At 43.4% G+C, this 13,131-nt stretch overlaps 1 protein-coding gene and 1 long non-coding RNA gene across 2 annotated transcripts in view; one reads left to right on the top strand and one right to left on the bottom strand.

Moving 5' to 3' along the window:
• BCAS3 (BCAS3 microtubule associated cell migration factor) overlaps window positions 1-13,131 on the bottom strand; it is a 594,659-nt gene that overhangs the window by 87,786 nt on the left and 493,742 nt on the right. The window lies entirely within an intron of this gene.
• On the top strand, window positions 3,292-5,051 carry LOC115281444. The gene is made up of 3 exons (XR_003904315.1): window positions 3,292-3,500; window positions 4,377-4,434; window positions 4,712-5,051. It is a non-coding gene; the product is annotated as an uncharacterized LOC115281444 (long non-coding RNA).

The following is a 13,131-nucleotide window of genomic DNA, read 5'->3' as shown; positions in this document are numbered from 1 at the left end:
CACACACACGCACGCACGCACGCGCGCAGTAAATACCCTAGTTCTGAACAATTTCCATAAGAGTGCGTTCCTAGACTTTTTAGTCATTAGCACCCACGCCTCCTGTTCCCAGTTTCTGCACTCACACTTTGAAGGCCACGGGGCAAAATAAATGCTCAAACAAATTGATTTTAAGAAACAGACCTTTATACATCTTTTCATTTTTATGGCTTAAGATGGTGCAAAAATGTTACTTACTCCCTAAGCAGTTATTAGTCTCTGTAATGTAACATAGCAGATACTTTCTAAATCCTTTTAGCCTTCTCCCCCTTACTGGAAAGATCATCATTTTTTTTTTTTTATTTCAAAGTGGATTTAATAAAGAAAAGGAGCGCTGTTAAAGTAATACGTGAGGCTTTGACATTAAGCAGGGCAGCCCTGCGGAGTCGGCAAGAACAGGGTCTCTAATCTCCAGTGATTTATAGGGGCTCTTCCTTCGTCTCTGTACTTGGGGAGGGCCAGAAAGTTTAGAGACAGCCTGGCGTCCCTCTTACTCCACACCACTAACTCCTGCTGGCCAGTCTGCCTGCTAAAACTTTTAACTCTTTAGCTGCTAGCTGAAAGCATATCCATTAAAGCCAGTTTATTTGCTTTCAGAAGACAGAGTGGTCTCATATTGCAGTAATGCACATGGAGGTAAACATCTACATCTGATACTGGGAAATTATAAGCAAAGAGGGGGAAAAGAGCTAAAAACCAAATTGGGCTCATCTGAAGATGTTTGGAAATGATCAGAAGAGAACCTCCTTTTCATGAGTGAATGAGAATTTACTGGGTCGGCACCCTTACCCCACCCGACTACTTGCAGTGAGCCAGCTGAGTCATGGTGGCTGCATTCTCTTCTAAGTAATACTTAGTACTTGGAAATATAACTCAAGGTCAAAGCCAAAGTTCCAGAATATGATTAGAAGGATCAGACAACATTAAGGGTCTGAAATGAGTTGTTCTAACAAGTAAACTACAGGGTAAGAAGGAAGATGTACTTGTCCTGGGCCCTGCCCAAGAGGAAGTGTGCACAGACAGGGCAGTCGGGCCTGTGTGGTCCTCCAGGGATGGAAGGGACTGAGGAACAATGCCATGAAGCTGACACTAGTACTTTTATTAAACATTGAGAGATAAATACAATGAGCATATTGCCTCCCCTCTATCCCTATCCTCTGAAACCAAAGTCTTCTGGTCCAAGGCTCTCTTTAACATCAAGGTACCTGCAAGACACCAGCCAACCGCCTGTGCCTAAGCAGGACTTGATGGTTCTTAGTACGGCACTTTCACCCAGGGTTGGGTGCAATGTCTCTTGTAAGAATTGGCAGGTGAGGCATAGCTCTTTTCTAGGCATCTCCACATTAAAACCCACCAGGAATACTCCCTGGCCCTCTATAAGGCAGTATTTTGTGGTTGCCTCAGACTTAGTTCCTTGTCTCTACCACTCAGAAAAGGAAGCACTCCTCCTAATCCATCAAGAGTGAAGGAGAACTGGGGCGCCTGGGTGGCTCAGTTGGTTAAACCTTCAGCTATGGTCATGATCTCACGGCTCGCGGGTTCGAGCCCCGCATTGGGCTCTGTGCTGACGGCTCAGAGCCTGGAGCCTACTTCAGATTCTGTGTCTCCCTGTGTCTCTGCCCCTCCCCCTCTCATGCTCTGTCTCTCTCTGTCTCAGAAATAAAATAAAACAAACAACCAAAAAGAGTGAAGAAGAACTTACCTGAGTCAAGGTCTTGGGCTAAACTGCATCTTTTAAAAGATCAGAGCAGTGCTGCATTTGCCAACAAGGCCTGACAGGGGATCTAAAGTAGAAAGCACACGCTGATCTAAAGCTAGGACAATTTCTATCAGAGATGGCCTTGGGACAAAGCCCTTGGACTTGATAACCTTGGGCCCTTGCTGCCTGGGCTATGTATGACAAAGAAAGGTAGAGAGCCCTACTTTAAGAGGCTTTCTGGAATCTAGTACACAGGTCAAGAAGACTGACAAAGATCAATAACACTCCATCCAGGGCTGGCAGATGGCAGGTCAAGGTCACAATATTCACAACTGATAGTAGCAACAGCGAGCAGCAAAAGACCCTACTCTTCCCCTAGCCATAAGTCAAGTGTTTTCTGTGATTCAGGAAGCTGGCTGAGTGCCTCATCTAATGGTGGGGCTAGGGAGGGAACTGAGGCAGAGACAGGCGGTGGCTTGTTCTGAGCTCAGAGCCTATTGGTAGGAAAGTCAGCACCAGACCCCGAGCTTCTGAAATTTGACTTCTGGTTCCTATCTATGGCAAGTTACTTCATTTCCAAGCTTTAGTTTATTCCTCTTAAAATGGGAATAATAACAATTATGCCTATATGATGCTGTAAAGATTTGACTGAGAGAATGAACAAAAGCCTGCAGAATGGTACCTGGTACACAGTGCACACCGAGCAAATGTTCTTAATTATTGTATTGTTATTACTGTTTTTCCTCAGAAATTCCCACTCAAGTGCAAAGGGTAACAAGTGCACTTTTCTGGAACAGCACATGGCCCTCCTGCCAACTCCGAGCTGCTCTGAACCCAGGCAGCAGGGCAGACGATTTTCCCCATGATGGCCTGCCGCCATGTGCTTCCTTATTTCTGACACAGCACATATCACATTTGGTTGTGATTTAGCCTCTATACAGATTCATTCCTCAACTAGATAGAGCTCTTTTGGGGTAGAGTCCCTGGTTTATTCCTACTCACATCTCCAAACGTCTGGCCCCGTAGGAGGCCCATAGCATTTACTGGATGAGTAAATGAATGAATGTAGCTTATAGGGCCTAGAAAACCTTCTCTGTCTTTACTCACTCTGCCAGGATTTCTAGAGTGCAACCTGTCTAAATATGCCGCCTCCTCTCTCTGGTAGGCCCAGGGCAGAGTTTAGACACCAAACATATTTACAGTCTAACCTTCTCTGAAGGTGACACGTTCAAGGAGTCCCTCTGTGATGCTCTGGGCATCTGATTTCACCAGGCCGTGAAGTGAGTATTTAACACATCACACCTCTTAACAGCATTCCCACAGACCCTGGCATACTGTTAGCGCTCTCTGCTAGTGTGAAAATCCCTATTTTGTCAGGTTAGTTTGTGGTCCCGCACCAAGCGGCAGCATGCTAATGTGAGAAAATCTGGAGACACTCCTTCTAGGTCGAACTGCCAATGGCCTCCAGGGTCATAAACGCCATGTCACAATCCTCCTCTGGTGGCCCATTTACCAGGCTCACACTAACCACAGGCCTTGCCACGTGCCAGACTTCACCAGCTCAGGAGTAGGAGCCGACATCAGTACCAGTCCAACTACTGCGGCTTCATCTGGTCATGGTGACCTTCAGATGCAGATCGAAAGAATTTGTGAGCAAGAAGTGTGTCACATTTCCCATCCAGGCCCACGGAAGGCCCTGGGCACAGACCCTCCCTTAGAATGCTGTAAAGCCATCATGGAGGGAGAGATGGACGCAGTTAAGGTACTTTGTAGCAATCTGTTAACTGACACTCACACACCAGAAGCTCTCTGGAGAAAACTTGCCACAGGTTGTTTCCCTTTAGGAAACATTGCTGGTCAACAAGGAACAAAGATGTCCCAATATTCTGACAGCAGAAGCCTGGTGCTGGCTTTAGGACTGAGTTTCCACAAGGCAAACACTACTATTTGTTTGACTTTTTTTGATTTTTATTTTATCTTAAGATAGGCTTCCCAAGCCTTGAAAATCAAAACGTGGTGGAGCTCTAGAATTTAATGGACTAAGCCGATTTGCCCAAAGTAGGGACCAGAAATGGGAAGGAAGACACCAGAATCCAGGATCTCAGCTGTAGGATCTCTACCTCTGGGAAACTGCAGACCTCCAGCTCCTACCTCTCTAGGCATCCTGGATACACAAGCCTTATCGGCCACCCACACTACATCAGTTAGTAAAACGGCTTAGGAATGTAAATCACACTGGAGTGAAGTGTGATCCTAATTTGCACTTAATCAAAGCCAATTAGAGGTACATTATTTACACAAAGCCCATGCATCTCAATTATGCCTAGCACAGCCCAAGTCAGTTTTGAGTCCAGACCTTAATTCTGCTTAATTAGAGAAGTAAACATTTTCACTGAGTCAATCCTCCGGTCTAGTCTAGAGCCTATGGCTAAATGGAACCAAACAGTCCGAGTTCCTCACTAAAGGGCCAAGAAAGTGTAACTGAAACCTGTTGGAAATCAGCAGAAAATAAAGATCAGTATTCAGACCTGCGGGCTACTCTGGGCTGAACAAAGTAGCAAGGGGTTCTCTGACACCTTTCTTAGCACCAACTCTGCCGGGCACTAAATAGCGTATTTGTTTCTTTTCTGTATTTTAGCAAGATAAACCACAATCTAGAAGGATGAGAAAGCAAAGAACGCCAGTTCAACTCTCAGGTGATACATTCATTTCTCTGGGTCACGTGGGCCTTGGTTCACTTAGGTGGAGGCAGTCTCAGGGGAGGTGGCTTGAGTCTGCAGGGGGACAGAAGAGGCCCTGGGGTCCAGGCAGGAGGCCAAGAGGGAGCAGCGTAGTCTGAGTAGAGATTGAGAACAGAAATTTAGGGCAACAAAAGCCTACAGGCCAGAGAGCCAGGAGAGGGCTGTGGTGACAACTGCTTGCGAATGTCACTCACCCATCCATTCAGTAACTAGGTGCTCTGCACTGAGCTAGGTGCTGCCGAGGCCTCAGGTCGCCATGCTGTGCCCAGTAGGGCCTGGGCGAATTCCCCCACTTCACTAAGCAGCAGAGGTGTGAGGAGCTCTCCTGAAACAGACTCTGATGGCTCCTAAGAGAGTTCCTCCTCTCCATGGTTACGACTGGCGTGGACTCACAGGGACCACCGAGGGCCCTGGCAGATGGACGGGCCAGCACTGGGAAGTCTAAACAGCCACCTCCAAAGCTCAGCCAGAGAAAGAAAACAGGAGCAGAAAAAAGACCTGCAGCTGTGGACTGCCCTGCTGATTCCAGGGAGGTCCACGAGCTTCAGATCAAAATACCAGATACACTTCAAGCTGCTCTGGTGAGTGCGGTCAAGTTCGAACGTGGACTATGGTTCTCAAGTTCTGACGGCTCAAAAATCAATTTATTTTAAACTTCATTTTGGTCCACTCCCCTCTAAATCCACTCACACATCCCTGTCACCCATCTCCTCCCAGCGAGGAGGGGAGAGGGAGAAGGAACCAGAAGCAAGACACGGCATATGGCACAGAGTGGGTGCTTAGCAGCAGTTGTATGAAACCAAGGCAAGTTAGATTCATTGGTACTTTTCCGGCACAAATAGTCCCATTTATAGTAAAAGGTAAACGTGATGGTAAAATTGCTGAAAGGACTAGGCAGCACCATGCAACGTCCTAGTGACCCAAGTGTTTTCATTACATAAAGGAGCAAAACGGACCGAAGAAACCATTACATTACAATTTCTAGTTCACAACATCCTAGTATTATTTAGACATAAGATGCCATGCCTGTTCTATTTTTAATTTTTTTTGATGTTCCTTATTTATTTTTGAGAGACAGAGAGAGATAGCACGAGCAGGGGAGGGCCAGAGAGAGAGGGAGACACAGAATCTGAAGCAGGCTCCAGGCTCTGAACTGTCAGCACTGAGCCTGATGCAGGGCTCAAACCCACAAACCGTGAGATCATGACCTGAGCTGAAGTCGGACACTTAACCGACTGAGCCACCAGGCACCTCTATTTTTAATATTAAAGGGGGAAAATCACAAATATATATACTTACATATATATATTTCCAGTTGTTAGAATTCATTCAGTTACACATTGAAGACCTGTGCATTTCATTATATAAAATATTTATCTCAACAAAAAATGTTTATGTAGATAAAGGGATGATGTAACTTGACCAACTCATTCAACCAGGATGGACACAAAAATAATAGTGTTCTTCTCAAACTGAGGTATAGAAACTTCTAGAATGATGTGGCCTACAATACTCTTTGTTGACAGGCGTTCTTCTTTTTCATTCAACTCACCTTTTCCATTTTATTAACAAGGACCAGTCCAACAAAACTTTCTATAACTTTCTTTAACATGTCCCAGAGCCTCTGTAGGTTGAGCTAGGGAACTTTCCCTGGCTGACGACACAGGAAGTCATATTTGTCTAAGAGTAAGCCCGCTTTAGTTCCTGAAGTATTTTCCCTCCTAACTCTTTCAACACAACTGGAATGAACTGGGTTCTCTGTCCTTGCACAAGAACCAAATGCCCTGCCCACTTTTCCCAACCGTTCAACTCTCAGAAATTACTAGTCAGGACACTTGGGGAGAAACTCTCACTAACAGGCCAATATTCCCCTCCTTTCTCAGCTGCCAATTCAGAGGCTCAGTAAAGATTTCACATTGGTAAGTTATTCCCAAAGAAGCAATAAAGGAAATTTCACATTTATGAGGTTTGCTCTTTCCTAGAGACAAATTTTATTTCAAACCTGAGACCAATTAGGGAGAAAAATAACAAAAGCATGTATGTAGTCAAATGATCTATCTCCCCGGAGCTATGTATGCCCCCAACAAAAGCATGTATGAATGTGTTCACTGAGACACCGTCCTGAACAACTCTTTTATAGCTGAGAAAGCTCTTTCTCATACATTATTTCATTTGATCTCACTAGACAGTCACAAAAAATCCAAGAGGCAGATACACAGTAGATAGCTGGGATCTATAGAGTACAGTTAGTTGGTCTTCTGAGTCCAAATGCAGTGTTTCTTCCACTACGTGAAACAGTCTAAATGGAAATCGTTGATCAAGAAAAAAGTTCTTTTTTTTTTTAATTTTTTTTTATGTTTTTTATTTATTTTTGAGAGACAGAGAGAGACACTGTGAGCAGGGGAGGGTCAGAGAGAGAGGGAGACACAGAATCCGAAGCAGGCTCCAGGCTCTGAGCTAGCTGTCAGCACAGAGCCTGATGCAGGGCGCGAACCCACGAACCGTGAGATCATGACCTGAGCTGAAGCCCAACGCTTAACCGACTGAGCCACCCAGGTGCCCCAAGAAAAAAGTTCTTGAGTGTCTTTTTGTGTGCAACCTCTGGAGGAAGTAACACAGAAAAGAAAGGAAAGATATTTGCATGTGAACTAATATTTCACTGTGTGTTAACTAACTGGAATTTAAATATAAACTTGGAAGAAAAAAAGATTTGTCATGAAAACACAGAACTTTTTAATCAGTAGAGACAGGAAAATTATTCTAAGTATGATGCAAGCCCCAGAAACCATTGAAAATTGCTGATACATTTAAACACATAAAATTTAAAAATATTTTATGGCAAAACAAGTATTGCAAACCTGTTAAAAGGCACTGACAAACTAGGGAAAATATTTATAATAAACATGAAAAATAAAATGCTAGTTTACTTAGTATGGAGAAAGTTTCTCCAAATCAATATGAATAAGACTAGTAACCCAATAACCATGGAAACAATGAGCAGAGAATAAAAAAATAAGGAACTTAAATATGAAAAAAGATGCTCACAGCCTAAGAAAAATGCAAATTAAAATCACAATGAGGGGCACCTGGGTGGCTCAGTCAGTTAAGCATCTGACTCATGATTTCGGCTCAGGCCAGGATCTCACAGTTTACGAGTGACCAGCACAGAGCCTGCTTGCAATTCTTTCTCTCTGCTCCTCCCCTACTCACGCTCTCGCTCTCGAAATAAATAAATAAACTTAAAAAATCACAATGAAATATCATATTGACTGACAGTCAAAACTAAAAAAATCTGATAGCATGCTGTATTGGAAAAATATAGAGAAATAAGCACTCTCACGCCCTGTTGGTGGGAATATGTTAGGAAAACAACTCTGATGGGCATTTGCGAATATAATGACCACGCGGCATACTCTGTAACTGGGAAATTTTACTTCTAGCAACTAAGTCTAGAGTCCCTAATCGAACATTACACAAATGCTCAAAGATATACAAGGATGTTTATAACAACAACTGATTGCAAGCCATCTATATGTCCAAAATAGGGGTCCTAAGTAAATTATGATAAATCACTTCAATGAAAACTACGTTGTTTCTAAAAATAAGGACATTCTATAAATACTAAAAAAGAAAAAATATCCAAGCTATATTGATGTATAATAAAACTAAAATACAAAAAGAGTGTGCACAGTAGGGTGTCCCTTTGATGGGAAGAAAAACGGATGTTTGGATGTGCATGAGTATGCTTGGAATGACACACAGGAAGCTAGGAATAGTGATTACCTCCAGGGATAGACCAGGAGCTGGGGATGGGAGACTTCAATACATGCCTTTTTGTGCCTAATTTTCAATTTTTTTTAAATATTTATTTATTTTTGAAAGAGACAGAGAGCAAGTGAGCAGGGGAGGGGCAGAGAGAAAGGGAGACAGAGAACCCCAAGCAGCCTCCACATTATCTGAGCGGAGCCTGCTGTGGGGCTCGAACTCACAAACCATGAGATGAGGAGCAGAAATCAAGAGTTGGACGCTTACCCGACTGAGCCACCCAGTCATGGTATCTGTAATATCTATTGCGTGGTACATAAGACCTACTTTAAAAGCTGATATATCATAGGAATAAAGTAGACCAATGAGTTGAAACTTGCTGGGAAAAGCAAGGTCCAGATATTCCCATGTCTCCATCGCTGCTGCCCCGCGGAGCAGGCGCGAGGAGAGCGGGCAGAGTCTCTGGCTCTGTCTGTCAGACACCAATCTGTCATAAGAATGCGCGTGGAGGGGCCACCTCTGGCCGGGCACACGCCCAAACACACAGGAACGGCACTAATCTTTTCACGGAGATACACCTCTTGTTCCAAGTTACAAGAAGCTTTTATATCTACCATTTCATCGAATCTGCACACGTTCCAAGGGAGGCACTTTTATTCCTTCCAGTTGCATAAATCTGTACATTGGAGCTCAGAAACTCAAGTTCTCACCCCAGATGTAAAAGCAGTAAGTGGCAGGGCTGTGATTCAAACCTGCAGCTCCTAATTCCAAACTGGATATTCCTTCTGCCACACAAGCTACCTCCCATTCCCTTCCAAAGATAAAGTGTGATTCCTTAGGCCCAAGCTGTGCTGGTTACAAGCTGTGAAGTATTTATTCTGCCTGTATGACTCCGTGGATTCAGTGGCATCCAATGGCCTCCCGGACTTTAACAAACCATACCTGCCTTTACCGGGGCGCCCAGGGCGCTCAAGTGTAAAGTGGGGAGACTCGACCATAAGAATTCTGAGAGAGCCCTTACAACTCTTTTCTGCCATGAAATAGAAGATTCCTTGAGTTCTGCTAACAATGGGGAGCAAATTACCCCAGGGATGAACATTTTCTTAATGGTTTTTTTTTTTTTGATACAGAGAGAGACAGAGCATGAGAGGGGGAGGAGCAGAGAGAGAAGGAGGCACAGAACCAGAAGCAGGCTCCAGGCTCTGAGCTAGCCGTCAGCACAGAGCCTGATGCGGGGCTCGAACCCACGAATGTGAGATCTGACCTGAGCCGAGGCTGGAGGCTTAACCGACTGAGCCACCCAGGCGCCCCCAGGGATGAACATTTAATAACAAAAAAAAAAAAAAAATGACTCCTAGCTCTGGAGCCAAGCTAGAGATAATGCCGAGAGAGACTGGACAGGGAGAAAGAGTGAGCCAAAGAAGTGTTAGCAGAACTCACACCATCACAGTCATCCAGCCAGCATGGAGCAGCCAAGCCCAACGTGGCTTGTGGTCACCTGCTTGGCTTTTTTTCACTCAGGCAGAGGGGTCAGTGTCCCCTCACCATGGAGGCCTGATGGCTTGGCCCACTATTTTAAACATAGTTTGTGGTCTATACTAGTATGGACTGAACAACTCTGTGTCCTCCAAGGGATTAAGTGCAAAGGTGACATATGCTTATCCCAATGACAGTGATGGGGAACAGGTGAACAGACATTGGGCCACAACTACATTAGACCCCAATTTTTTCTAAAAATATCCTCTGCAAGGCCCCAGGGAAAACTTTGCCAAATACAATGCCTAGTGAATCTCTTCACCGCAACAGGCTAGGTAGAAGCTGCCATTTATGAAGAATTCAAATGACAAGAAATGGAATAAAACTCCCCATCCACTCACACACCTGCCCACAAAAGGGACTGCTGACTAAGGAAAAGATGAGAAATAAGCAAGAGCTTCTATTCTATTAAGTGTATCAGTCCTAGGTTGCCCCCCATCTTTGAAACAATAGCTTTACTGAGATATAATTCATCTACATACATTTCACCCATTTAAAAGGTACAATTCAACGGCTTTCAGTAGAGTCACAGAACGTACAGCTGTCACCACAATCTATTTGGGACCCTTTAATTACTCCAAAAAGACAAACCCTATACCTCTTAGCCATCACCTCTCAAACTGCCCATTCCCCCAGCACCAGGCAACCACTAGTCTACTTTCTGTCTCTCTAGATTTGCCTATTCTGGACATTTCATATAAACGGTACCACAGAATCTGTGGTCCTTTGTGACTGGCTTCTTTCAGTCACAAATATTCTCAAAGTTCATCTATGTTATAGCCTGTATTAGACATCATTCCTTTTTACGGCTGAATAAAATCCCATTGTATGGACATACTACATTTGATCCATTAATCTGTTGATCTTTTCATCTTTAGGCTATTGTGAATAAAGCTGCAAGGAACACGGGTGTACATGTTTTTGTGTGGATGTGTTTTCATTTCTCTTGAGTATGTACCGTGTTGTGGAATTACTGGATCGTGTGATAACTATTTGAGAAACTGCCACACACCTGGGCCCCCGCCCCAGGGCCAGGCCTGGGTTTTTGGGTTGGGGTCAGACGTGTGGTGGGGTGCGTGAGCGGTCATGGCGGCCGAGCCCTTGCCTGGGTGCTCGGCCACCCGGGGGACTGCCCGTTTTGCCCTGCGCGTTGCTGTCGTCCTGCTGTCATCCTTCGCCTCGGTTTCTTGTGCCTCAGCAGGAGGTGCGCGAACCACCGCCTTTGCCAGCGGCAATGAGAAACTGCCAGACATTTTGTCAAAGAAGCTGCACTATTTTACATTCCCAAAGGCAGCATATGAAGGCTTTGACTTTTCTACATCCTTATCAATACTTATTATTACCTGTCTTTTCTATTATAGTCATCCTAGTGAGTACAGAGTGGCATCTCATTGTATTTTTGTGTTGTATCTCCCTGGTAGTTAAAATATAAAGCATGGGTTCACATGGTTATTGGTCATTTGCATATCTTCTTTGGAAAACTGTCTATTCAGATCCTTTGCCCATTTTTAAACTGGGTTACCTGTCATTTTATTATTGAGTTGTGGTAGTTATTTACGTAGTTTAGGTACAAATCCTTTATCAGATATATGATTTGCAAAAAATTTCTCCCATTCTGTGCATTGTCTTTTCACTTTTGTGATATTGTCCTTGGAAGTACAAAAGTTTTTCATTTTGGTGATATGCAGCTTATTTTTTAATTTTGTTTGTACTTGTGGTGTTATATCTAAGAAACCGTTGCCTAATTCAAGGTCAAAGGTTTTTACTATGTTTTCTTCTAAGAGTTTTGCAGCATTAGTTCCTATATTTAAGTCTTGATCCATTTATATGTGGCTATATAACTGTTCCATCACCATTTCGTGGAAAAACTATTTTTCCCCCAAGAATTGCCTTGATACCCTTGCTGAAAATCAATTGACTGGGACGTCTGGGGGGCTCGGTTGGTTGAGCATCCGGCTTCGGCTCAGGTCATGATCTCATGGTTTGTGAGTTCGAGCCCCATGTCAGGCGTGGTGCTGACAGCTCAGAGCCTGGAGTCTGTCTTTAGATTCTGTGTGTCTCCCTCTCTCTCTCTGACCCTCCCCTGCTCACGCTGTCTCTCTCTCTCTCTCTCTCTCTCAAAAATAAATAAAACATTAAAAAATTTAAAAAAAGAAAATCAATTGACTATAAATGTGAGGATTAATTTCTGGACTTTCAATTCTATTCCATTGATCTATATGTCTACCTTTATGTTTGTAAGACACTATCTTGATTACTATAACAGTACATTTTGAAATTGAAAAGTTGAAGCCTATAAGTTTGTTCTTCTTATTTAAGATTATCTTGGCTATTCTGCATCTACTGTATTTATATATGAATTTTAGGACCTGCTTATCAATTTCTACAAGGAAATCAGCTGGGATTTTTATCCCTATAAAATTTGGGGAGTACTGCCCTGTTAACAATATTGTCTTTCCATCTATAACATGTCTTTACAGTTATTGAGGTCTTCTGTAATTGAACACTTGCATTTTTCAGAGTATAAAGTTTATATGTCTTTAAAAAATTTTTCACGTTTGTTTATTTTGAAGAGGCAGAGAGAAAGCATGTGTGTGAGTGGGGGAGGGGCAGAGAGGGAAACAGGGAATCCCAAGCAGGTTCTGCATTGTTAGTACAGAGCCCAATGTGGGGCTTGATCTCATGAATCATGAGGTCATGACCTGAGCCAAAATCAGTAGTCAGACATTTAACCAATTGAGCCACCCAGGTACCTTTATACTTCTTTAAAAAAATGTATTCTTAAATGTTTTAATCCTTTTGATGCTACCGTAAATGGAATTGTCTTCTTAGTTTTGTTTTTGGTTTTCTCATTACTACTTACATAGATATACAGGTGACACTGTTCTTATACTCTGCATCTTTGCTGAATAAGAATTTGAAACTAAAGTTCTTAAAGAATAATCAAGTCAGGGAGCCTGGGTGGCTCAGTCGATTAAGCGTCAGGCTTTGGCTCAGGTCATGATCTCGTGGTTCGTGGGTTCGAGCCCCGCATCGGGCTCTGTGCTGACAGCTCAGAGCCTGGAGCTTGTCTTCAGATTCTGTGTCTCCCTCTCTCTGACCCTCCCCTGCTCATGCTGTGTCTCTCCCTCTCTAAAATAAATAAAAACAGTAAAAAAAAATTTTTTTAAAAGAATAATTAAGTCTTGTGGTCGCTTTGTACTGACTCAACTTATATAAACTGGAACTACATTTCCCAGAATTCCCTTCCCTATATGACTATGAGTTAGGCTTGTCTATAAGAAAGATTTATATGAGATTCAAAAGATGGACGTGCAGCAGCCATCATTGCACTATGAAGGTTAAATGCTG

This window comes from Suricata suricatta, chromosome 17 (assembly GCF_006229205.1).
Source record: "Suricata suricatta isolate VVHF042 chromosome 17, meerkat_22Aug2017_6uvM2_HiC, whole genome shotgun sequence".
In the NCBI taxonomy this organism is placed as follows: Eukaryota; Metazoa; Chordata; class Mammalia; order Carnivora; family Herpestidae; genus Suricata; species Suricata suricatta.
Note: the sequence above shows the minus strand (reverse complement) of the source record. Positions and strands in the feature narration are given on the sequence as shown.